Source organism: Passer domesticus, chromosome 3 (assembly GCF_036417665.1).
Source record: "Passer domesticus isolate bPasDom1 chromosome 3, bPasDom1.hap1, whole genome shotgun sequence".
In the NCBI taxonomy this organism is placed as follows: Eukaryota; Metazoa; Chordata; class Aves; order Passeriformes; family Passeridae; genus Passer; species Passer domesticus.
Window position 1 is genome coordinate 95,219,424 of NC_087476.1, and position 25,138 is coordinate 95,244,561.

The 25,138-nt window shown below is 41.5% G+C and overlaps 1 protein-coding gene and 1 long non-coding RNA gene across 5 annotated transcripts in view; both read left to right on the plus strand.

The window, feature by feature from the left end:
* Positions 1-290: 290 nt before the first annotated feature.
* Positions 291-5,815, plus strand: LOC135297194 (uncharacterized). Of its 2 annotated transcripts, none has more exons than XR_010359239.1 (3): positions 291-2,477; positions 3,521-3,705; positions 5,605-5,815. It is a non-coding gene; the product is annotated as an uncharacterized LOC135297194 (long non-coding RNA). The 2 variants fall into 2 exon arrangements; XR_010359238.1 differs by having other exon boundaries at positions 5,779-5,815.
* A 13,903-nt stretch (positions 5,816-19,718) lies between these two features.
* The window catches only part of SOCS5 (suppressor of cytokine signaling 5), a 29,197-nt gene continuing 23,777 nt past the window's right edge, over positions 19,719-25,138 (plus strand). Inside the window, exon 1 of one of the 3 annotated variants that reach the window (XM_064414485.1) lies at positions 19,719-19,857. The gene's annotated coding sequence lies outside the window, so the exon portion shown is untranslated. Of the gene's footprint in view, positions 19,858-20,001; positions 20,159-20,559; positions 20,692-25,138 lie in introns of those variants that run through there. The other 2 variants (XM_064414484.1, XM_064414486.1) reach the window with 2 other exon arrangements.

The following is a 25,138-nucleotide window of genomic DNA, read 5'->3' on the forward strand; positions in this document are numbered from 1 at the left end:
ATGCTGTTAAACTTCAGGAAAACCTGTATTTACTTTGCTCAGATGGAGTGACAGCTAGACATGACCTTTCCCATCAATTTAATATGCCTAGCCTTCTTTTTTCCCCTAGAGCTGGCACGCCTCGGCTGCCTCTGGATGTGGAAATTGCAGTGGTGGCAGGAAGCCCCTTGTGCCTACCTATGAACCTGTGAGTGCCTGTCTTGGACAGTGACTGTGCTGCCTTAGTCCATCCATTTCTCACTTCCATCCCAGACCACTGCACTCATTCTCATCAGAACAAAGGTAATCTGAGCTAATTCAGAAGTGTGCACTCATACTCTGTTTTGTGTCGTACACAGATCACAGCATGGGGTTTAAGCACTGTATTGCTTTGTCTCAGTAAAGAGACGGTAAGAACCAAATGCAGTTAACTATTTAAATGTTTGTATTACATTTATTTTTAGAGTACAGACCAATACAGAATGTCAGGTCCTGTGAAAGATACATTCCTCACAGAACTATGTGTGCCAGGTAGGAAGCACAGGGGCAGGAGTTTATACTTTATTGTAAAGTGCTTAAGAAGTTCATAATTTGCCCAGAAATCTGAAAGTCAAAAATTAGCTTTTTCTATCTGATGCAGAAACAGAAGAGAGGGGCAGTGGGGGAAGTTACTAATGTTGAGTGTACATTAACAAGAGGAAGGTGCAATGGAGCCTTAAGAATGGCACATTTCATTTCATATGTTCCAATTTATTTGCTTAATCCAGCTCTTCGCTAGAGAGACCATGCCTCCAACACAGAATGTATATATCAGAATTCAGTATTAAAAAGGATCTTATATCTCACCTCCTGAGGCGTTTATAATTGTCAGTCATCCTGCAGATTTTACAGCTGATAGGAAAAAGAGAACAGTTTATTGTCTTACTGTGTCTTGAAGGTTTTATGTGCCTAGACTCATTAAACAATGACCTTGTCAGATAAGAGCTGAAAAACGGAGCAGATCTAGCAGTCCTGCTGTATGGTATTTTAAACAATAAGCTGTAATATTTAATAAACGAAATACACAGACTTCCAAGTGGCAGGAGAGATAAGTAATGGAATAACTAGAAGTACATCTGGTAGGATAGTTTCTTCCCTTTCTGTCATCTGTAAGGAATGTTCCCAAGACAATAAATTTAGGATTCAGCTGGAAAAATGGTAATTGTTTTCCACTCCTGTCATCAGGAAACTGAAGACAGAGCAAAGTACTTAACTCCTTTTATCACAACCACAGATTGAATGTGTAGCATTCCCCACACCCCTCATACCCGCAGATTGTTTGCTTAGTGTTTGTATTCAGGGAATTTAACACTTTAGGATAAGTATATGGACTGTACAGGCAACCTGAATGTTCATGAGTGTAAAAAAATTACAGAATTATTACCTAGGGTTGACTGTAACTGCATGTTATGTTCTATGCCCTTTATTTCACTCAACAAGATTACAGCTGACAAAAAATTAGGACTGAGAGGGGGGTATTCAAAGTTCGGGAGTAACTTTCCAGCTATAATAGTTCAGATTCTGGAAAATTCCATCAAATATTTCAAGAAAAGAGAAACTCCTTTCCTCTCTGTGGAAACACTGAGGTTCAGTTGCCTAATAAGAAGCATCTGTTGTCTTCTTACACACTAAGCAGACTCCAGATGCTGTTGCAAAAGGGCTTAGAACACCTGTAAGTCATTTCAGAATTTTCTTTTAATTTAATTTAATTTCATTTCATTTCACTTCATTCCTTGATTTCTTACTTCATGAAGAATTTTAATTTCATGAAAGGAAATGAAATCTTGAGATTTCCATGAGTATACTTTCACTAGCTTTTGGTTTATTCCATTCCATTCCATTCCATTCCATTCCATTCCATTCCATTCCATTCCATTCCATTCCATTCCATTCCATTTTCTCTCCTGTCTTTTCATTTCACTTCATTCCTTCTTTTCTCATCTCATTTCCTTTCATGAAATGAAAAATTTTCATTAAAAAATACATGAAATTTTGAGATTTTCATGAGTATAATTTCATAGAGGTCATTTCCCTAAACTTCCATACGTTCCATTGTGTTTAATTGCTTTAATTTCAGAATTTTCATTTTTTTCAGTTTCATTTAATTACTTTCTATTTCCTTTCCTCTCTTTTTATTTCATTTAATTTCATTTCATTTATTGATTTCTCATTTTATTTCCTCTTGTGAAAATTCTTTGTTTGTATGAAAGCAAATGATATCTCAGGATTTCCGTGAGTATAATTTCATTAAGTTTCTGTTCATTTCACTGCACTTCTGTTAATTCCTTCCATTTAATTGTTGTCACTTCATTCCAGAACTTTCTTTTGTTCACATCACACTAACCTTTAAACAAGGTTGGGGCTGCAGCTGAGATGCCCAGCCCCATGCATGGCCCTTATCTGAAAAGTTTGGAGGCAGAACTGTTATTTAAAAAGTCAAATCTCTAAGGAGAGACAAGGTAAATAATTATCTTAACCATGAGCTTTATTTTGAAAAAATACAGTGGTCTGAGAAATAATTTTATATTATGTCACTCTAAATCCTAAAACCACATTACAACACTGTAAAGCTGACTGGCATTTAACTGTAATGGACCTGTAACACTAAGATGAATTTATTTGAAGAAATACTAGAAATGCCAGGACAATTAATGTAGTTACAATGGTCTCTACTCTCTTGCTAAGCCCCATAGTCCTCCCTGCTGACTTTTTCTCCAAAATAAATGTTAGCAATAATAGAGGCTAATATCACCTTACAAGGCTGTAAGATCATATATCATCAGAAATGGAAATTCTTTTCCAATGAAAATAGAAAAAGATTTTCACATTCTCAAATGTCTTAGCTTTTGGCATGTGGAATAAAACCAACTCTTTTTGAAAAGTAAAGCATTATTTTATGGAAAACTTATGCTCCTTCAGAGCCTAGGAGCTACAAATGATACTTTCTTTAAATAATTGCAACTCTTAAAACAATAATGCAACTCATATGTTTTCTAAACCAAATTTAATTAGTTTTCATAAATATCTCAACAAAAGCAATAAATCTTTCTAGGAAGCAAACATATGATATGAGAACCCACAATTTTTTTCAGTGTCTCTCCACTGTAGATGAGAACAGTCAATAAGAGTTGAAAAACATTCCAGAGGTAGGAAAATGTGTTATGACAGAATGAGTTGCACACAGGAATCCTGCAGCCAGTGTCAGTGCTGTTACAGTGCTGTGCCAGTACTGCTCTGTCAGGAGCAGAAGGTAATTACTACACAAAAATAATAAAAGTTGTCAGATGTGTTCAAATTATCGATGAATACTATGGAAAATCTTTACTTAAAAAATAGAAAACAAAGTTTGAAGATCTTGGGAAATAATTTGAAGGTCCTTTAAGCCTCTCTAACTCTGGTTTTCGTGCACATGAACATATTTACTGTTCCTCCTGTGCAGGAGGACTCCTCAAGAACATGGGCTTTTTCTGTATGTCTCTTAATCACTTCATTTATTCATAAGCCCTGCAGCTAGAAGGAGTCATTGCAGATCATCTTGTCTTACTCTGGCATGGTAGAGGCAGCTGGATTTCACTAATCAAGCCCACCACTTCTCACCAGTAGAAAGATACCCAGCCTGGCTTTTGAAATGGCAAATGCCAAGGGATCCACAGGCCAGCCTTCTCCTGTTTCCCTGAAATCCTCAAGGTAAACCCAAGGGCTCTGGCCCCAAAAAAGAAGTACCTGTGTGGAGTGGGTGGGAATTATTCTCTCAATGTCCCTGTTAGTGAAGGGAAGCTTCATTTATTGGGTCAGGTTTTTTTAAATTTACATGTAGAAGCCTAGAACAAAATCTACAGAGTTGGATAAGAGTAGACTATTAAACATTCAAAAAGAATAAAAACTCCTTTTCAAACTTTTTCATTTTGACAATATTTACTTCAGATCACAGAAGTCATGTCAGAAAACCAAGTATTTTTTTTCTGTCAGAGAATCTCAAATCACACAGCAGTGCCAAATGAACAGAAAATAATATTTTTTGTGTCCTTTTCTTGGCTCAGTTCATTGTAAAACGCATTTCAGCCAAATTACAGAAAGCCCCCTGAGCAGGTTATGAATCTGCTAAATTTTAGGCCCAAGGAAGGGGGAAAAGTTTAAGAGACATCTACAGCTAATCCCTCCTATTAGAGAGAGTTTGATTGCTGCACCAGTAGGTATCAACTTGCTTTAATAGGACCCTAATTCTGTACTGTGGGAAAGGATGGCCAAGACAGTCAAAGAGATTTCAAATTCATTCAAATTTGAAGGGCAAATTTTAAAAAATCAATTGTCTTTATTTTATGGTGTAATGGATTACTGCAGTACTTTGTGAAACACCTGAATTTATCAATGTAAATTCAGACACTTTAAAAAGATCTGTTAACTTTGTAACCATTCTGAAAGCAAGGTTTTAAACACTAATAGGAATTAACATCCTCCTGACAATATGAGAACTGTGCTGCTGGCTACACATTAAAGGAAAAATTTTGTTCTCATGTGAACTAAGGCTCTACAACTCCAGAGCAGTCAGCAGAGATCTCAGGATCTACTGTGAAAAAGACGGTAGAGCCTGGTTGTGAATCAGTTCATTGCTTTCTGCTCTGCATGTGCAGAAATCATAAAGAGGAGCCTTTAGATGATTTTAACTGAACACTTGATAAAGAGATAAGTCTGTTCTAAGATACTGGTTACATTCGTAAGGGAAAAGAATAATAGAAAGAAAATGATCTTATGGAAAGACAAGTGAAGTTATATAGAAATCCACATTATAACTATTAAATAAAAATAATATTTAAACTTATTGAGACTGAAGCTGCATAAATACTGGAGCAGAGTGAAAGGCACTATCATGAAGGAGTTACAGAGATTTTAGAAAACAACTGCACGGTTGTGAAAGTTCATATCTAAACTTGCTATCTTGATACTGTCCAGCACAAATATACAGCAAGTATTGGGAGGACAAAAAAGGAATTACAAGCATTATTCCTGTTTTTTGAAAAAAAAAAAATCTCTGCTGTGACATAATCTGTTAACTTTTAGCATTTGGTACCTTTAAATCAGAATAAGAAGGTAATGCAATCCACCAAGAAACTCAGCTAACAACCTTCCAGCAACTCACTACCAATATTGAAAAAAAAAAAGAAGAAGGCAGAGTTAAACTGAAACACTGACAAAACTGAGTTCCCAGTAATATGAAAAAGGGGAGCCAAAGTGATATTCCAGATGGAGATTATTTGGATTTACAGCAGTGAACTGTGTAAAACTAAAGAAATTGTAATAAAGAATGAAAATCAATCTGACTGTTAAACAGAAGGGATAAGAAACAGTGCCACTGAAAGATGGGTGTGTTAGTCAGCAAAGTGAAATGGGATATCTTTGCAATAGATTGACTCCAGAGCTGACAATCCTGCAACATGTCAATTCTTTTGAAAGTAAAACCAGCAACTCCTATAAATACCAGATAATTTGTAGTGAGTTATGAAAACGACTTGCCCATGCACTATTACTTTACAACAGGGAGCAGAGAAGGGGTGAAATAACTCTCTGCATCCCTCCTTGGCTCCACAGGCTGGCTTTGCAGTACTGGCTCTGGAAGTCTCCTGCTCTAGCAGCAGAGGCTGATAGAGGCCCCCATGTCTCAGGGAAATGGATGCTGCCACACCTTTGCACCTGAGCCCTAAGCCCTGAAGCTCAGTGACAGGATCCAGTGTGCATTCACCAATTTCCTCTTCGCTCTTCAAGGTGCTGAAGTAAGGAATAAAGAAGATACCTGGGGTGAGACAGTTTGAAATGGACTCCCTGCTGCCATCACATCTACCAGTCAGGGTCTCAGTGCAGATCAGACAGCCTCCCTCCACTGGGAGAGCAGCACAGCTGGGAAGAGGATCCCAGGCACTGACCTGCCATACTCAAGGGCATCAAGGTATCTGAATCTTTCTTCAGGCTGGAAAAGTAAATTATAAATGTATTTTATTTCATTGTGATGTTAGGCTAAATATATCATTGACACTTACAGGCTTCTTCACAGCTCAGTTTCCAGTTTGCTCTCGCGTTTATCTGGTATCTTTATTAGAAATCACCTCAACCCCACACAGCTCCAGCTGAATTCTGCACTGCACTCACAGACAGCCCTTGGCCATATTAAATGTTTAACCTGGGGTGTGGCAGAACCTTTTCCCTGCTAAGGACTGAAAGCCTTCTGATCACCTTTAATAGGGCACAACTTGACACACATTTTTACATTATCCAATAGTAACCAGAAAAATAAATAAAATATGTTGGCAAGCAGCCTGAAATAAAATCACAAGTCACACTGAGGCCTGACTCCTATCTCACCTTCTCTTGTTGTTTCTTTCTGTCTCATTTAAAGCATTTTAAAATCTTATTCTTCCTCAAAGCATCCATTTAAGGCTGAGATCAGAGAGTAAAAGCCATAGGCCTGAAATGCTTTCTTTTCTCCCATTGCCTAGAGATGCACAGCATCAACTGGAAGAAGCCTTGTCCTTCTGGACACAACCCACAATCCTGAACTCCAAAATTTGGCTTCTGCTATTGCCACATCAGCCTCCATTTGCCGGGCCATTGCTGTTGTTTGCTGTTTCTGTTTTAGTTCATTCACCCACTTTTCACTCTTCCTGTGCATCCTGGTTTTTACTCCCACCTTCCTCTCCCCAGCTTTCTTCCTACACTGTTGCTCTTTCCTTTCTTCACCTTTGTAAACTCCATGTCTTGCTGCATCAACCTCTAACACCCAACAGCAATATCTTCTAGAACAGGGTTTTGACCTCTCTCTTCATGCTCATGTGCAAACAGCCTTTATGTGACTCTTATTTATGAAATACATGCTTAATATAGCAGTAGATGGTTAGTTATCTTCCTGCATCAGGTTGAGTGGGGAGATAATTTATTCACACAAGTCTCTGGAAAGGACTTGTATTGGAGCAGTGGTTGGTTCCCTACTCTGTTGTTGCTTGGTACCATGTTCAGGATCTTTCCATGAAAGAAAGGACAAATTAGACCAGCTCTGTCCCACAGGTAAAAGCAGCAAAAGTAATAAAAAAACCCTAAAGAAAAAAAAAAAAAAAAACAAAGCCAAAACAAAACAAAAAAACCACCAACCAACCCACCAACAAAACAAACCATGCAAAAGAGAGCAAACAGGAAAAAATCCTTCAGACAGAAATCAAGGTTAAAGGTTTAGCAGTCAGAACAGTGTCAAAGAGGAGAACTTTATATGAAAAATATCACATGATAAATGGGAAAAAGGTGAAGCCAGATGTCCGTGAATCTTCAGAAGTAACATGTGTTGGCTCCCTGTACAACTCGTAGGGAAGGAAGTACTTATATTTAAAGCCTTCTGTTTCTATATTGTTTCTTAAGTCATACTTACTGCTTGTGGAATAAGTGGAACAGTGATCTACACCTGTTATATCTAAATCTCTTACCCTGTTTGAAGTATACCAGAGCAGAACATCTATTTGACATTTTAAATTAATGAGACAGTTGTGTACTGTCTTTAACTGTGCCACTGTCAATCAGCTCCATTTTGTTTAATACACCGTGCTCACAAAATGTGTGAAATGTTTTCTAGATAGAATGGGAGTGTAATCCTGACCTTTAAAAAAGGGTGAAATTTAGATAGCTCATTCTCGCTCTTGGCATATTTTACTGCTAAGACATATTTAGCACAGTCTTAAAATTGAAACTCTCATCAGAGCTAACATAGAATGGAAAGTAAAAGTCAGTAAGAATGTCCCTAAATTAAACTGTATCAGTCTTTCCCACAGTTCCTGTGATATGTTCCAAATGGATGGCAGTCAGATGGTAATTATAAATCACTGATTTCAGTTTTCTAACTTGAGCATGGTCCAAGATAGACAGTGAACACCTCTGAAATAGCTTATACTGTCACCTCAAAGACTTCAGGAAGATGTTAGGTTTGCTGTTGTTCTGTAGGACTTACATGGCAAAATCTGAAAAGTGTCTTCTCACATGAGCTTTTTTTACCCCTTTGCAATTTGAGGAGGTGTTGGGCAGCAGCAGAGACTCTGGAATAATCTTCTGTGAACTCAGGAAGATGGTGCTATACTGTGTCATTCCTCAGTCACATTTGATTTTTTTTTTCAGGAACAGCACTAGAAATTTTTTTTAAAATGAAAGTTATTGGCATTCATGGTGGGGAGCAGGGTGCATCCTGCTGAGTGGATTTTAAACAATTTTTTGGATCAAATTCTATCTGTCACTAACTCACAGAAATATATTAATAGTGCTCAAAGGATCATTTATTGCACCCTTGATTCGTGAAAAATATAGACTGTGTATATAAGTTTCCTACTTGCAGTTTCCTCTTCCACAGCTCACAGGATCTTGTGAAATGTTCCAGCAGATTTGGGCTGGGGTAGTACTAGAACAGCTATAGAAAGTGTTGGATACACAAAAATGGAGCAATAGAGACTCTTCCAAAAGCAAGCTTGAGAACACATAAATATATTTCAAACAAAAGTTCTGAACCTGGTGAAATTTGTGCAGAGGCTTAACATTTGACTTAGTGACTAACTCTATTTAAATCAATGAAGCTTTTCACAGCATGTAAAACTTGACACATACACAAGGCTTTACAGGATGAGGGCCAAATATTTTTTTTAAGAGTGTGACTTGCTTGGAGACATTCCAGAGGAATAAAACCATGTGGAGCTCTCTATAAAATTGTTGGCACCAATCTGCTTATTAAATAGACATGAATTCACTCAAACAAAATAAGGTCTAGACATTTATATCAAGTATGTGGAAGTTTATGCCTATTCCTAAGTTTAAAAAAAAGCGATAATGCTTCTAGATTTGTAGGTTGGGTTAAATTCTTATAAATATTCATTTAAAGTTTTATAAGCTTCCCTTTCTTACCTATTTTAGTATTTTACCTAATATTCCTCTATCAGGCTAAGTTTGCTCTGTGAGCCAGTAAATTGCTGTAAGTTTCAAGCTGACATGGAAACTAATTTCTATTATTTACTTTTTTAACTTTGATGTGGCAAAACATAAAACTTCCTATCTTACCTCAAGTTAATTCCATGCTGAGACAAGAATTTGTCTGCTGTTCAATTTGAACTTGTATATTGAAGAGCAATATATTCCTTTCAGGAACAGAGTCTAATTTTAGATCCATATTGAAGGTGTGATGAAAAGGCAAATGCTGGGAGTGTCAGTAGGACTCTTCAAGAGCAAGCCCAATATAGTTCTTGAAATCTGTAATGATTGTGAGATTAAAGAAATCATAGAATAGAATTTACTGATCTAAGTGGAACCTGTTACATACCTGAAATTATTTACCCCCCAGCTGCCATCATGCCTCAAACTACTTCAGATAAATGTGTCAGCATTATAGCCCTTCAAGAAAACAGAAATAGTCATTTGGCCCACTGGGCGCTGGACTGCTGGTGGGGAGCTGCTGCCAGCACTTTAAATAAGAGGTCAGGGAGGCACGTGGAACATCTGGCAACAGCAGCTACTTTTTTTAATCACACAGGCCACAGGTCACATTGTACCACAGCTCACAAAATCAGTCACTTTTAGCAAAGCAGGTTTCGTTGACCTCGAGGTGTCTTGAGTTCAGATTCAAAAACTTCTGCAGATGTAGGCAGGAACCCAGCAGGATCTTCACAAGCCCCCAGGTGCTTGCTTCCAGTTGGTTTCTCAATAGGACTGTCTTTGTAGGAATACTTTAAAAACAGTTCAAAAATATGGCATTAGGTGTCTTAAGGCACAGTGCTTCAGGCTGCAGACAGCCAGATGCTGCCTTTTGGGTAATTGGTTTTCAACTACAGCCAGGGCAGCTGTCCCATATCCATACCAAAATCCTCTAGTCCTCCCAGTCTGGGAATGCAGGAGACCTGGGTGGGTTAATAGGGAGAATTGCTGCATCAATCAGGTACATATTAGTGAACAGAATTTCACAGAATGTCGTGGAAGTCTTCTTCTGTGACAATCCCTGTAAGTTTTTCAACAGGTATAGCACCCCATATACAGGGAAAAGAATAGTTTCTGCACCAGCTGGGCTGGGCTTGATGCTTCAAAATCATCCTTGAAACAAGGATTCTTTCCCTTCTATAGGCATACTTTCCAGAGCAATTTCTGCATTCCTATTTTTAAAAGTTGCACATTTTAAGATATGGGAACACATGCTCTTTGCAAGATAATCTCCAGCTTCTTCCCTACTCCATATTGTCACACTGCTCAAAACCAATGTGAATGCATTGCTGCAAAGCCTGTTATAGAAATGTATATAATCTATATGATGACTTGCCTGAGAAAAAACGGGGAATATTGTCAAGAAAGGTAATTGCATTTTCAAGGTTTCAGAGTGTTTAGAGGTAGAAGTATTAAATCCAGAGCAATGTCCTTGGAAACTAGACAGCAAATACAAGGATCAGCAGAGTAGCACTAGATGGCACTGCAGTAACTTTCACCCAAACAGCAGAGGCCGAGCCCAGGGAATGATGGACTCAGGTCCAGCTCTGAATGGGAAGCTCAGATTTACTGTCCAAATTTTACTTGAGTGGCCTAGGAAGACTCTGAGGCATATGAGGTGTAGCAGTCTTTCCAAGGATTAAAATACAGAGACTTCAGTTGGTTGAAAAGTGATATAATACAGATGATGAAGAGTGGAAAGCTACCTGAATATTTTAATTTCACAAAGTGAGACCACAAGGTACCTGAAAACCTGTTTTGTTCAACTGAATCAAAGGTAAGCATATCCAGATTCAGTATATCAAAAAGCATCTCACTCAAAAGCACACCAGAAGTGTTAAGTGTCATTTGGGCAATCAGACAGTTCTTTGTCTGCAGGTACAAACTGCCTGTTTATAATTACAGTGGTTTGTGCTTAAAAGTGAAAACTTGACATCCTTGACCAAAATCACCTGGATTTTGGGACTAACCTCATAGTTCACATTTCCTGTCACACAAAGTTAAATGCTGGCTGTTGCCAATTTCTATTAATGTTTCCCACAGGTGCTAGCTAACATCAAAGCTTAATACATATTTTGTTCCTATAACAGTCAATATAGCTTGTTATCTCTAGCACACTGATTTGAGAGCTTTTAGAATTTTGCAGAGGTACAGTCTTTACACAGGCAGAACAGAGTGATTCTGTAGCTTACATTATCAAATACATATAGGAGGAAAATAGAGCCTGTCAAGAAAGTCATACTCATTCTTGTAGGCTGAACCACTTTAAACTAAATTCATACATTTGTGGCATTGAGAAAAAACGTGGTCTCAGATTTGATTTCTAAATCTATAGAACCAGATTTATAAATCTTGAAATTCCTTTAAAAGTAATATCCAAGTGCAGAATATTCACTGCAACAGCACTACAAGTTATTTTTACAATATAATTATTTTTCTATTATGCATTTCTGTGAGTTATATTTTGCCTTCTGATATGCTCCAGGTTCAAATCCTCAAGGGTAATTATTATCTATTTCACTGGAATCAGTGGGAGTTAGATATTTCAAAGATAGGAAACTCTGACATTTAAATTTTAAGGCAAGTTCAATATGAATGTTTGAGTTTCTTCAAGTAAATCTTGTTCTAGTCATACAGCTACATATACTTTAGGGATATTGCCAGCTAAAAGTCCATTTACTTGTCAGTCAAAACCAAACAAAAAAAAAAACCCACTAGTTTGTTCCTTTACAACAAGAATGGTCTTTATCAATGGAAATAGCCTGACTGGAGACAATACAATCACCTAGGTAAATAAGCACTGGAACCAGTAGTATTTGACCATAAGCTGTGCTCTCACCCAGCCACTGTGTGAAGGTTAATTCAATGGGCTTTCATCCTAAAAATGGTGACAAGGGTTAAGAGCATAAAAATCTAGCATTGCAGCCTTGCTTCAAACTGTCAACATTTAAACAGCATCATTTGGTAATAAATGAGATGCCCCTTGTGCTGGAATTGGACTGTTTGCCCATGCAAGGCTAAACCTGTGGTAAAGATGAGAGACATATGATTTCCAAAAACACTTTAAACTGCCTCTTTCAGTCATGAGACATTGCTCTTTGAAACAATTCCTGTGTGGTTCTGAGCACATCCTGAGAAAATGTTCTGGTTGTCCTACTTCTTCTAATGTGTTCTCTAATAAGGGCTCCTTTTAATCTGTGCTTTAAATCTCCTTTAATCTGGTCATGGTTTCACACTTTGAGATGCTTCCCTGAGGCCTCCTCTCACCTCAGAAGAGGCTTGAAAACAACCATAACTTGCTGCTTGTTTTCTCAGACATCTGTGACTCTGTTTCTGCAGTCCATGTGGGTCCTGATAGACATCCTAGATGCAAGAATGGTCTGTGTAGCTGGTAATGAAGCATGGCACTCTCAGAATTACTTGGTGAAGGTCTGGTGAGACATGCAGTTAGTTGTTCCCATTCTGCAACCTGTGTGACTTAACCAAGGTCAATCCCAAGAACCCATTTGAAATCCAAAATGGCATCTGGAAAAGATCCTCAACAATGTGGTATGCCTGTGGGAAACAATAACAGTGCCCCAAAGCTCACTGTTTTCTTTGTCACCACACCAGAACAGGGTGACATGAAGGTGAAAGAGCAAGGCCAGCTCCAGTGGAGGTGGATCATTGCCCAGCTGTGCAGGCTTGGGAAGAGCATTATGCTTGAAAGGTGTGCTCAGTGCATTGCTAATGACATTGGCAAACCACTCTGGGTCTGTGTGTGTGTGAGGCAGGAGATCTAGAAGTTGTCTCACCTGGCTCTATCACCAGGTATCTAACTCAGCTAAACTAAACCAATGCTCTCTTAGTGGCAATGACAAGGTAGGTAGGCTAATAAATATATTCTGTTCTAACCTAGGAGAAAAATATTTAAAAACTACTTTAGAAGGCTATTAGCTACTATTTACATGTTAGCTGAACATGTGATAAAAGTTTCCCCTAATTTAAAAAATAAGTCAAACAATCATTAAATATGTTCAAAATATAACACATTTAAGATAATCTAATTCCCTTCTAGGTTTAATATTCACATCTAAAACTTTCCTGACTTCTTCAGTTTGTTTACATCCTGAATTTTGTCCCTCTTAATTTCCAACCTAGCCTGTTCCACTCCTCCTGAGACAGCCTGGGCTACCTGGGGATCACCATAGTGCTGCTGGTCTTATTGAGGTGCTTGGAGTGTTTAGTTGTCTTCAGAAATCACATTACTAGCCACTAACACCAACCACTACTAATTATCATCAGATTTTTATGAAAGTGAAATATCTAAATCCTAAATCCTATATTGCTGATCTTCAGTGCTTTGAAAACACAGAACAAGTTCAAACTTTGCTGTGCAGAAATCTCCAAGTGGAGTGAAGCCACCAACCAGAATGTCTCCCAAACTACCTTGTGGTAGGCACTGCCTCAGAAGAATACAACCTGCACAGATATTCTTGGGGACTGTGCAGCTGCTTTGATTTATACTCAAATTATGCTGAAAATCAAGTGACCTGGAGAACAAAGAGATTTTTTAAAGCTATTTTGTAGATTGTTTGGTAAAAAACCTTGGTCGGTGTAACGCAACTCTGTTGATGCTGGTGTCAGGTGTCACATACAATTTTGCTTCACCTCTCTCCAACTAGTGGTGATTTCTGCAGATTAAAATTGCTCTTATAAGTGCTGAAAACCAGTCTTCTGTGTTGAATCATGGAAGGCATGGTCTGCCAATCCTGCAGTACAGTGGACAGCCAGAGGGACAAAGCACTGAAAATACAAGCCTGGCATGCATCTGGGTGGTGTTAATTTGGCTTCAACCCAACCTCTTCCTACTGTTGCTGTAGCCTGAAAAATTGTGCAAATGCATTGCTGCTGAAGAAAGGAAGGAAAATGAAACAAGTGCAATGAACAGAACCACTGCCTCACATTTGTATTCTGCCCTGGTGAAGTAAACCAGATCCTTCAGACTAAAGAGGCACAAACGAAGGTCTCCTCAGGAATACAGTTGCTTGAATAGGAATGGCTCTAATCTCAGCAGTACCACAAATCCCCTTTGAGAAAAGGAATTTTGGGACTCTTTAAATTTTTAATCGTTCCTCATTTTCCATGAAACAGCACTGTGCCTCAAGCACTCTAATAACATTCCTGGCTTGCTCTGCTGTAACAATCTGTAAAAACTCATCCAGTCAGATGATTTGGAGTTTAATATCAAATTGCATTGGAGAACATTCATGGTTGGAAGTGCATAATAATATGTTTTATTATTGCTGTAAAAAAAAAGAAAGAAAAGCTATAAGAGAAATGGTTTGCTTTCATCCATTGGGGAGCTCTCCTTTGTTATTACATTCTGTGCAATGATAATTAATGATCCCACAACCAGCACTAAAAGAAAAAATGTTCCCTGGCTAAAATTTTCAAAAGTAACTACTGATTTGAGGTTTCTTTGCTTTTATGTATTCAGTTTGAAATACCTTGAAGACGGACCTGGTTTTCAGAAAATGTTAAGCACTGATTTTCTGCAGATGGTCAAGCTCCCTCTCAAAACCTTCAGACCCTGTCATTTTAAGACCACAGTAGATAATGTTTACTGGTGACAAAAGTATGCCAATTCAAGAATTAGTAACAGAGCACCAGATTAGATCACAAATAAATCCATTTCAAAGGAAGGCATTTTTAAATTATACCTTCTTTGCACCTGCAAGAACAGACTTCTCAACTCTTGGGATGATTGGAAGTAACTTAATGAACAAACAAACAAGCAAAAGAGGGTAGGCTAGGGACCGGTTCTAGCAGTTGCTTTGTATTACTCAGTAAAAGAAAGATGAAGAATGCATACTACAGTCTTGGGTGGTGCTTGGACATGTCAGAGTACTTTTGAATGTCACTGCATGTGTTGTGCCTGCCTGAAGTTGTCCTGGAGCCTGGCTGTCCTTTTTCTGGCAGGAGGAGTCACTATTAACACCTATGCAAAGTGGAGAACCTGCAAACAAATCAGAAAGTTGATGTTTCAGCCTGGATGTCGATGCTTATTCAAAGTACAGAACAATGGAGAAAGAAGCATCATAGACATTCTTATTTCATCCACCCAAATGACTCAGCTTCCAAAAAAATCAGAAGGTCTTTTCCCCAGCTCAGCTGCAGTGGAGGAGGCAGAGGAAAGCAAAGGACTGGAAAGCAAGTACTCAGCCCCTTCTGAGCTCTTCCTCCACCAAAGTGATTACACTGGGGTATCCTGATTTCATGCCTCTCCATTTCCAGTTATGTTCTGTTAGCCCAGATTAAAAATACTTAGACTTATATCATCCAGCTTGGTCCAGTCACTTTACCAGCTTTGCCTTTTCTTTGAAGGGCAGTCCCTGGCAAGGGCAGCTGTGCTGGGTGTTCAGGTCAACAATTCAGAAATCTATTTTTCTTCTGATACCTGAGGTTCTTGCATTTTTAAGTGCAACCTTGCCTTTATTTAGGCAAGATGGAACTTCTGGTCCTGTAAAATTAACATGAGCCTGCTTGTGAACAACCAGATCACCACGTTGTGATTGATTTTACATGCAAGCAAAGCTGCCAGAGGTGAGTGAAAGCAAAGCAGGGCAGCACTTGGTAGGTGAAGGTACTCAGCAGGCTGAGTTTGCTGGCTGGCAGGCTGGCCTGCTGATGAGGGTTCTTCCATTCTTAATCCTGAAGCTGTGCCATGTTGGGATTATTTTTGTTAGATTAGACACCAGACAAGGCCTTGCATTTGTTCTACTTTTCCCAGGATTGTCCACTTTTGCTTTGCAAAGGTCTCTGTCTCTATTGGAAGTCCCTGTTGCCAAATCTTGTGGTTTATCTAGTATATGCTCATCAGCCTTTTGCTTTGAGGTATCCTTTGCTGGCAGGATTTATCCACAGACACCAAGATTTCCCCAGCAGGGTAATGGAAGTGCTCATTGTTTTACTCCTGCTCTCTTTCCTTGCTATTATATTAGGTTTTCTATCACTAATTATCTTCTCTGCCTGACTGAAGAAGAGAGTAGTGTTCACCTCACTCTGAAAAGAAAAAGACTGGAAGTAAGGAGGCAGCATCAAGTACTCACACTTCTGATGACTGCTGTGATTCCCATGGGCAATCCTCTGGCTTGGTGTGTCACCATGGCCTAGAAAAAGCACCCTAGCACAGGAAATTGCTACCACTGTAGCTGCACCTCAGTTCCACAGACACATGGATTTCTGTGCACAGATGCTGTGTCTGCAGAGAAGGCTGCTTGCCACATCAACCAGAACTGAAAAGTGCTCTTTTGCCTTGCTGAACTCCAATTCAGTTTTACAACCTCTGACACTGAGGTTTGGTACATGGCTGATGCTGTCAGCAGTGAGGGGAGAACAAGTACGTTGACTAACTTCATCAAACTTATTAAGTTCCATCTGGAATTAAAAGGTTTTATTTAAGGTCTATGCCTGCATCTGCTTTCTCAGAATTGCTCTAGACTGCAGAGAGGATAAAATCTGGACAAGGGAGTGGGAGAGAGTGCTTGGGGCCAGAGCTGCAGAGGTTGCCAGGGTCAGACAATTTGCAACACAGAAGCAGCATCAGCCAGGGACACACAGAGCAGCAACGATCCAGCAGATCTGGGCTAAGGAGACATGGTTAATGTGGCAGCCCAGGGCTGGTGAAGCAGCCCCGGTGGCCTATAGCACAGAAAGTGGGCAGTGTCACCCAGGAGTGGCAGACTGAGGGCACTGTGCACAGCATGCCCCGCAGCGCTGCATTGTTGGCAGCACACACCCCGGGCTGGCGGCATGCCTGGGAAATAAACACGGAAAGATGAAAGCAAGCCAGTGTGGGAGGTAGCAGCCAGCTCAGTTTCCAGCCTCTGATCACCTTCTTCCAAGTGGGGTTTCCTCACAGCATCCCCTTGTCCTCCTACAATGCACAGATCATTGCCCTCCATCAGGAAAATTAATTGCCTTGTGAAAGAAGGGGTTGCCCAGAAATTTCCCCAGGGAATTGCTTTTCATTCAAGGGTATGTGCACACCCTGAGAAAGGAGGGGATCTGCAATGAGCCAATAGGCTCATTGCAGCCTCATAGTTGGGAGCACCCACAATAGTCCATGGCTTTCTCATATCCTTCCCAGTCTTACTGACAGAGCTCTGCAGATGCCCAACACATTAGTACAGAAAAGGCACAGCAAGTTCCATCGTGCTTTGAGGGCTCAGAGCTGGTCCCTTACATCAATGCTTCCTCACAAAATCCAAGTATGTCCTACAGCTCTGTGGGTCAGATTGGTGAAGCCCGGGCATGATAACCACCAGCTGCAGCCTCCATCCTGCTGAGCTCTGCCACAGCCTAGCTCTGCTGGTTCTAGGAATTTTTCTTCTTGTTTATAGCATGTAGCAGCCTATTTTCTTTCTTTTCCTCTCTCCTATCATCAGATCATTAAAATGAAACAAAGTTATAAGTTCTTTGCCCCAGTAGCAGGCCAGAATGGCAGGCATTCTCATTAGATTAAAACTGTTGGCTGAACCTTAATCCTGACAAAAATGGTAACATCAAGAGGACCAGCTCTACAAATATAAAGAGATGTAACAAATTGGAGGGTTTATGTTACTAAAATGTTATACTTCTGAGAAGTTTTAGGTACCTCGCATAAAATTTTTTACTGCATACTGGAAATGAAAATGCTACAGTTTGCTACAGAATTGATTAAAAAATGAAACAGCCTATAAGTTGAGGTTAAAACTGACTTATGGATCTTTTATACAAGTGGAGTCAGTGTTTGATAACTGCATTAAAGACTGCTGTGGTTTAACTCCTGGTTCATCCTTTTTATATCTCTCCTTCAGGTATTTATACACATCTGTAAGATCCTCTTTTAAACGTGGTCTTCTCCAGCCAGAACAGCCCCATCTCCTCCAGCCCCTCTTCACAGGAGAGGTGCTCCAATCCCCTAATACCTTAGCAACTCTCTGTTGAACTCTCTCCAGTGGCTTTGTATCTCCCTTGTAGTGGGGAGCTTAGCAGGTTCAGCCTCACCAGTGCTGAGGAGAGGAGCAGAATCAACTCCCTCAACCTGCTGGTTGTAGCCCTGGATACTGTTATCCTCTGCATCCAGGGCGTGTTCCTGGCTGGTGTTCAGCTTGGTGCCTACCAGGACCCTCAGGTCCTTCCCACAAAGCTGCTGGGACAGCCTCCTGCATGTACAGGCACCTGGGGCTGCTGCTCCCCAGGTGCAGGACTTTGCATTTCCCCATGCTGCACTGCTAACCAGACCCTGGCTATGCTGGTTCTATATTTATTTTGCCTGTTGTTGCTACGTGTTAGCACATTCTTTCTTGCGCTGTTTAGGTAGGGCTGCCAAGCGGCAATTTAGCTGCATTTGTGTGGGGTGCACATGAATCCTTCATGAGTGCTACCCTGCTCTAGAAATGTAACTTCACACATTGGCCTCATCAGCATCATTTTGAATGCACCTATCATCAATTATGAATGTTTCATTATATTTTCCATCCTCTTCCAAGGTGCAGAATTCCTTATACAGTGTATTATTTCATCTTTGGGGTTTTTTGCTGGTAATGTATATGCTAGGCTGTGTTGTGTATGCTGAAGTATTTTGTCTCTTCTTCAAGCTAATCCAGGGTGGTTACCTCAGATTCTGCTCACAGGGCAAGTGCTGCACCTTCCCCTGGAGCACTTGGTGGTTTCCACTGAACTTGTTGAGATTCTCCTTGCATTTTGGGACCCCAAACCGGACACACTATTCCACAAGTATCTGAGCAGAAATAAATAATCACTGTCTTTGGCCTACTGGCTATGCTTCCAGTGGCATGACCTGGGATGCTCTTGGCTGCCTTTGCTGCCAGGACACACTGCTGGCTCTCTCCAATGAAACCCCACAGCCTTTCCTGCAAAGCTGCTCCACAGCCCATGAGTCCCCACTCGACACTGTTGCAGAGGCCCGTTCCTTCCCAAATGCAGAACTTGTCAAATTTCCTTGTATTCGTCCTTGCTGAGTTTCACAGAGTTCCTGTCAGGTCATTCCCCCAGCTGGTCTAGATCCATTTAAATGGCAGCTCTGTCCGTCTGCACTCACTGCTCCTGCTTCAGCCCCACCTGCACGCTTGTTGAGCACACACTCTGTCTCCTCCTCAGGAGTCTCTGAGAAGGATGCCAAGGGAGCCGGCTCCTGCCACTCTCTGCTTGCTTTACTCCCAGTAAGCCCACGGACCCTTCCCTCCGAGTCTGACATCTGTGCATCCTTTCTCACCTAAGTGCCCACACTGCAGTGTCCCAGGGTGTCTGCCAGAGACAGAAAATGCCATGTGTGTTCTGTCACTTGGAACAGGAATAGCAGCCGTCTTTTCGCGTGGTGCAGCACAGAGCGATTCCTTCGCCCGGCGCGATCGGATGTTACTTCACCCGCACCTAGGCCAAGCCATGGATTGTTCTCCATTATACGGAGGAAGGGAGAGGAAGCTGCTTCGAAATGGGTATCACTGCCAACAACAGCGACGTGTCTCCAAGGGTCTCTCCCTGCAGCGTGCAAGCAGCCGCCTGACGCCGGCAGGCGCAGTGCCGGGGCGGTGCCTGCCTGCGCAGCATCCGGCCGCCTCGGGAGCTGCACTGTGAGAAGCCAACTTCCCACCTTCCCTTCCCGTCCCGCCCCTGCCGCGGCTGTCGCGGGGAATTCCGGCTCCGGCGGGGCGGGGGCTCCGCGCGGCCGCCCCTTCCCCGCCACCGCCCCCGCACGTGACTCCGCCCGGACCCAAGATGGCCGCCGGCCGGCCGGCCCATTCCCGGCGCGGGCACCGCGCCCGACTCCAAGATGGTGGTCAATGGAGGCCACCGGAGACAGCCTAGCGGGTCAGTGCGAGCGCCGTGGCCCGGTTGGCTGGGCGACGCCCCGCCCCCGCCAACCCGCCGCTCCCATTGGCGCCGCGGGGGGCCAGGCCGGCTCTCATTGGCCGGCGAGGTGTCGCTCCCGGTGTCTCCGCTCCGGGGCCCGGGGAACTATTTTACATTGGGCGGAGGGAGGGAGGAAGGGGGCTCGGTCCGGTCGCTCCGGGAGCGGCACCGGCGGCGGGCCCGGGCCGGGGATGCTACGGGCGCTGCCCCCGCCGGGACGGCGCTGAGGCGCCGCTGCCCCCGCCGGGACGGCGCAGCGGTAGGTGCTGCCTCCGGTCGGGGCGCGGGCGCGGCGGGCGGGCGGGACCTGCCTGCGCCGCTCGCCCCCCGGCGGCCGCGGCCCCGCTGCCGCCCGCCGAGGCCGCGGCTCCGTGCGGGAGGGAGGCGGGAGCTGCCGCCCTGTCCCGGCCCGAGGGAGCCGGGGGAAGGCACGGCGAGGACTCGGCTGTACCCGCGGCCGGGAGAAGGGCGCCTGGGGCGGGGGAGGCGCGGAGCGGCGTGGGGGGGCGGCTCCGTTCGCTGCCGGCCGCCTCGCTGAGCGTTCGCAGCGGAGCGGGGCTCGAGCCCGCCCCGGGCGGACGGGGTGCCCGGTGTCGGCAGCCGGGGTGATCGCGGGGCTGTGCAGGAGCAGCGGGCTGCTCGGCCGTCTCCTGTGTCCGAGTTTGCACGCACGGTTTGTCCGTGTGGAAATCGCCCCGGCAGAATGACCACTAAAGAGACCTCCGGGCGTCCAGCCTCCTGTTAACCCCTTCTGCGGAGGGGCGCGCCGTGAGCGTCCGGCCGGCTTCTCTCGTGAGCGCTCATAAAAGTTTGCAAGTGGTCTTTATAAGCATCTGATTCTAAGTTGGGAATTGTAGGAGCAGTAAATCGAGTTATTTCTGCTATTGTTATTAACTTTGTACTTCAATACTTGCACTGAATCACAGTAGCTTAATCTCATGGAATACATCTCTGTCTCTGAATATTTGTTTCATCAGGGTTGTATGTCATCTGGTGATGTGGTCTTATGAACCCAGCATGTACAATGGTCTGTTTCCATACCCTAAATACTTACAGAATGCTCCCCTCTTTTATTTTTCCTTCTCCTCTAAAGCTTGTTGAAGTTTTCTGCACTGTTTCTGATTGTAAGCGGTACATTTTATGCTGTTCATCATATGGCACCATATCCCATTCTGTGAGGTGTGATCCCTGGCCATACCACCCAAACCAAAGATGCCTTTTCACTGGAACTAGTTCCAGTATTGTTTGGGAATGTTACATCCATAGAAATCTTGAAGTGTGATCCATGCACCTCAAGACCTTGTGTCATGCAAGTTTGTGCCATTAGAAGCTTGCACTGAAGATCTCATGCAGCTCTCAGCCTGAGCATAACCCCTGTTACCTTGAATATCCTCAGCTGATGAGTTTGCTGCAGTGAGACATTTGAAAGGAGGCAAGTTTCCAAGTTAGCAACCTCCTACTTCATTCAGTTGTCAGTCTGTAAACCAAGATACTCAAATGGACCGCGTATCGAAGCTATAGCCTTAGCAATAGAGTTTCTGTCAGAACAGAATCAATTCTTTACCTTTTAATATGATAGAGTGAATTATCTGTATTTCTCAAGCGAATTATTTGTCAGTCCAAAGCAAACTACAGAAAGAGAGAAAACAAACCAATTTTGTGACCTGGTAGACTGAGCTTATGAAATCTGTTCCGATTTTCCAGTTGGTCTAAATGTCCTGCCTCTACTCTGGTTTTCAGGATTGCATTAGCAGTACAAATCAGGCGGTGAATTCAGACAGTTGGGTACCAGTAGCTTGACATGACTTCACGTGTATGAGAGCATTGGAAAAATGGCTGAGTTAGTCCTTGCAGGAATATCTAGAATTTCTCTTCTGTTTCTCTTTTAGTGATGGCAGGTACATCTAAGAAAGAGGGAGCAAATGCAAGGGATTAGAAATCAACTGAAGGGGGATTTTTTTAATCTTCTTTGAAACATGTGAAACTTGTCACTCTGCAGCAAGGTTCTAGAGAAATGAGTGACTGTTCCTCAAATTAGATGTTTCTATGATGGACATATAACCAAAGATGGTGTAACGTGCATTTTTGGGGCTCATTCATTATGTTTAGAGATGGATTTTAGTCTAATCAAACAACAGTGATGGGTTTTGTTAATAGTTGTAAAGCACCTCATCCTGTGATAGCTTCCTGCAAAATAGCTAAATTTTTGATAGATACTTAATGGATTAAGATCATTCCATGTAACTTCCCTACAGCAATTTTATCTATTCTTAAAATTTAGTTAAACTGGTAATATTTTATTTATTGTTACAAATAGTGAAAACAAATGTAAAATCTAAACAGGATGCCTTTTTGTTTACTAAATTATACATTTCTGACTTCATAGATGAAAGAACTTTTGATATAAAGGCTTCATCATAAACTCCTAAAATACTGATTTTTATTCCAAAGTATTGGAATAGGTTGGCTAGTTAAGTAATTCTTGAGTAACTGTCTACTTTAGGCTGATTTCCTTACCTTGTTTCCCCAAGAGCTGTGCTTCGTAGTTTCAACCTTAGGGGGAAATCAGCACTTAATTTTACCTTGTGGTATTTGTGCCTAGAGGCTTCCAGGAGGTGAAAAGCTGGGTTGTGTTGAGCAACATGCAGTGCCTCCCCTCCATCTGATCATGGCCTGCATTGTACTGGCTAACCTTCTGTCTTCAAAGATATCCACCTAGTTTAAAAAAACACATTTTGATTTATGGGGTTTGAGGTCTGAAGGATGATCAGCTTTTCTGATATGCTGACCTATGCATTAGTTTGAAACAAGCATGCAATTGCTCCATTAAATAAGAAGTGCCCTGGAGTGATATGTATTTGTGTGGTTTGGTTGTTGGACAGCTTATTTTAATCTTTGAGCTATATCTAGTTAAAATGTTGTATTTAAAATTTAGTAAATGTATGCTATACCTTCTGGAGCCCTTATACTTTGTCAGCTTGATAAATTAACTTTGACACACTGAATATTTTTCACCAGCTAACGTAGCTGTTAGTTAAGTTAAATAAAGGAGAAGAGCCCACATGCTCTCTCCAAGCATACAGCTGGACATTTCTGTTAAATTTTTCAGCAAAAATGCAATTTTGATTGGTTCTTAAAGCTTCATGAATACACTAATTGGTGAATCATCTGATGTGCAGTTTAGTTTCAGGAAATATGAAATGGCTCACTAACTTCGTAGTTACAAGATTATGCAGACCTTCTGAAAATCTCAGTAAGAAAATGTGTGCAGTGGTGGTGGTTGATATTTTTGGCTGTGAGAGAGGTTGGCTAAAACTCAATGCAGTTATGCATAGTCTGCACAAGTTTATATGGTAGGCACTCACTTGAAGAATTATCTGGAAGGAAGAAGGAATAATTTTACAGGTTTATCTGCTCTCGGGACCTTATCCAGATTTTGCTGAAGAAGTTTGCAGTTAGGAACCTCTTCTGGCTCTGTAACGGGTCCTGAATGTAGTTGCTTTTCACCCTGTGTTTTTATAGTGCCGTGGTTGTTGAATTCTTCAGCCTTAATGTTGGACAGCTGCAAAACATTTAAAGCCTATCTATGAAAGATTGGGATAAGAAGGAGGGGGAGATGGAGGCTGGCCCAGCTAAGTAATACTTCTTGAGGACTCTCAAGTATTTTCTTTATGTAGCCGTATATACGGTGTGTTCAGGGCTGGCTGGAGACTACTTGATTATGTACTGCATTATCAACTGAAGTATTTAAACCAGTACTCCTTTCTTGTAAAAGTTTGAGTCTTTACAGTAGTTGAAGAGTCAAAGAGGTCAGGAATTTTGGTTTTTTTTGTTGCAGCAGAATAATAGCAATTTCAGTGCAGTACATAACTACTCTGTGTAAACTCGAGGTTTTTACAAAAAATAGTTTAACTGCTGTTAAGGAGCATTCTACTGCTGAGGGAGCATTCCTTAAGATACTATTGTATTGCAATACCTGCGATGAGCACCAGTTTGTTAGAGGCAGAAACTTTTACAGTGTTTGTAAGTGCTTCAGTGATTTTGGACTGGAGCACATTTACAGAGGTGAAATTTGAGGTATTGTTTAAAAATTGAAGTGGAGTAGGAGCAATCAAAAATAATTTTTGTGCAATACTAAATTTAATACATTTTTGTTCCTCCTCAGCAGAATGAATTCTAATAATAATTCAATGGTCAGCCTGGCTCCCAAATAAAACAACTTGGGCCTCATTGCTCAAGACTCAAATGTCAATCATAGGATTAAGAATTGTAATTCTGGGATAGAAAGTGTTTGGCACTTACTACCTAATATTCCCATTAGACTAGTAGAGACTCAAGGTCTGCAGTTGAATGAATTAGGCTTGATCAAGGCTCTGATAAAAATTGATCAAGATAATCTCTTAGACTTTTTGGCCTCTAATAACAAAAATTTAGCTTGTAGTGGTGCTGATTCCAGTTTGACTTAATTTTATTCATGGAACTTGCCTAGCTAAGGATGAACATGTTAAATGGGGCAGACCCTGTTTCTTGAAAAGAACTTGAACAGGAAACTTCCATCTCTAAGTTGTCTCTATCTACTGATACTTAGGATTTCATCTGCTTAGGTACATCTGTTTATATATCAAACTACATAGTCTGCCTCTGTACCTTGGGTGTTTGGTTTTGCAGCAAGGCATGTGCAGCACTGCATGATTTACTGACTGATTTATTTGTGGAAAAAGTACCGATTACTAAATTTTGGGTTGGGTGAGCCTTTATTTTTGGGATCTGTGAAGGAGGTATTTTAATCATTCCACTAGTGCATTAACTAACCAATTATATATTTAAAAAAAAATTAATTAAAATTTGCTCAATAAGTTAAAATTTCTATTGAGTTATGTCTTGCAGTGTTTTTGACTTGGTAGATATGATTTCTCATTTGTTGGTCTTACTCGTGGCTTGGAAGAGGAAGGTAACAAATACATTTCTGAGCTGTCACAGTGCTGTGGTGGTAAAATTATTAACAGTTAAGATTGAGAGGTCTGGCTAAGGGGTTATCTTTACTCTCAGAACATTCCTTTCAACCAAAAGTCTGATTGTTTCCAACTTTGCATCTCAGATAGGATAATACCGGGCCATCCCTGTAGGCTCCACCAAGAGCCATCTCTGTATTGTCACATTATTTACTGCCAGAGTCCTCATTGGATTTGTGGCTGTTTAGCAACAGACTTCAGGAGTCCATCCCTCCCAGGGAAAGGTA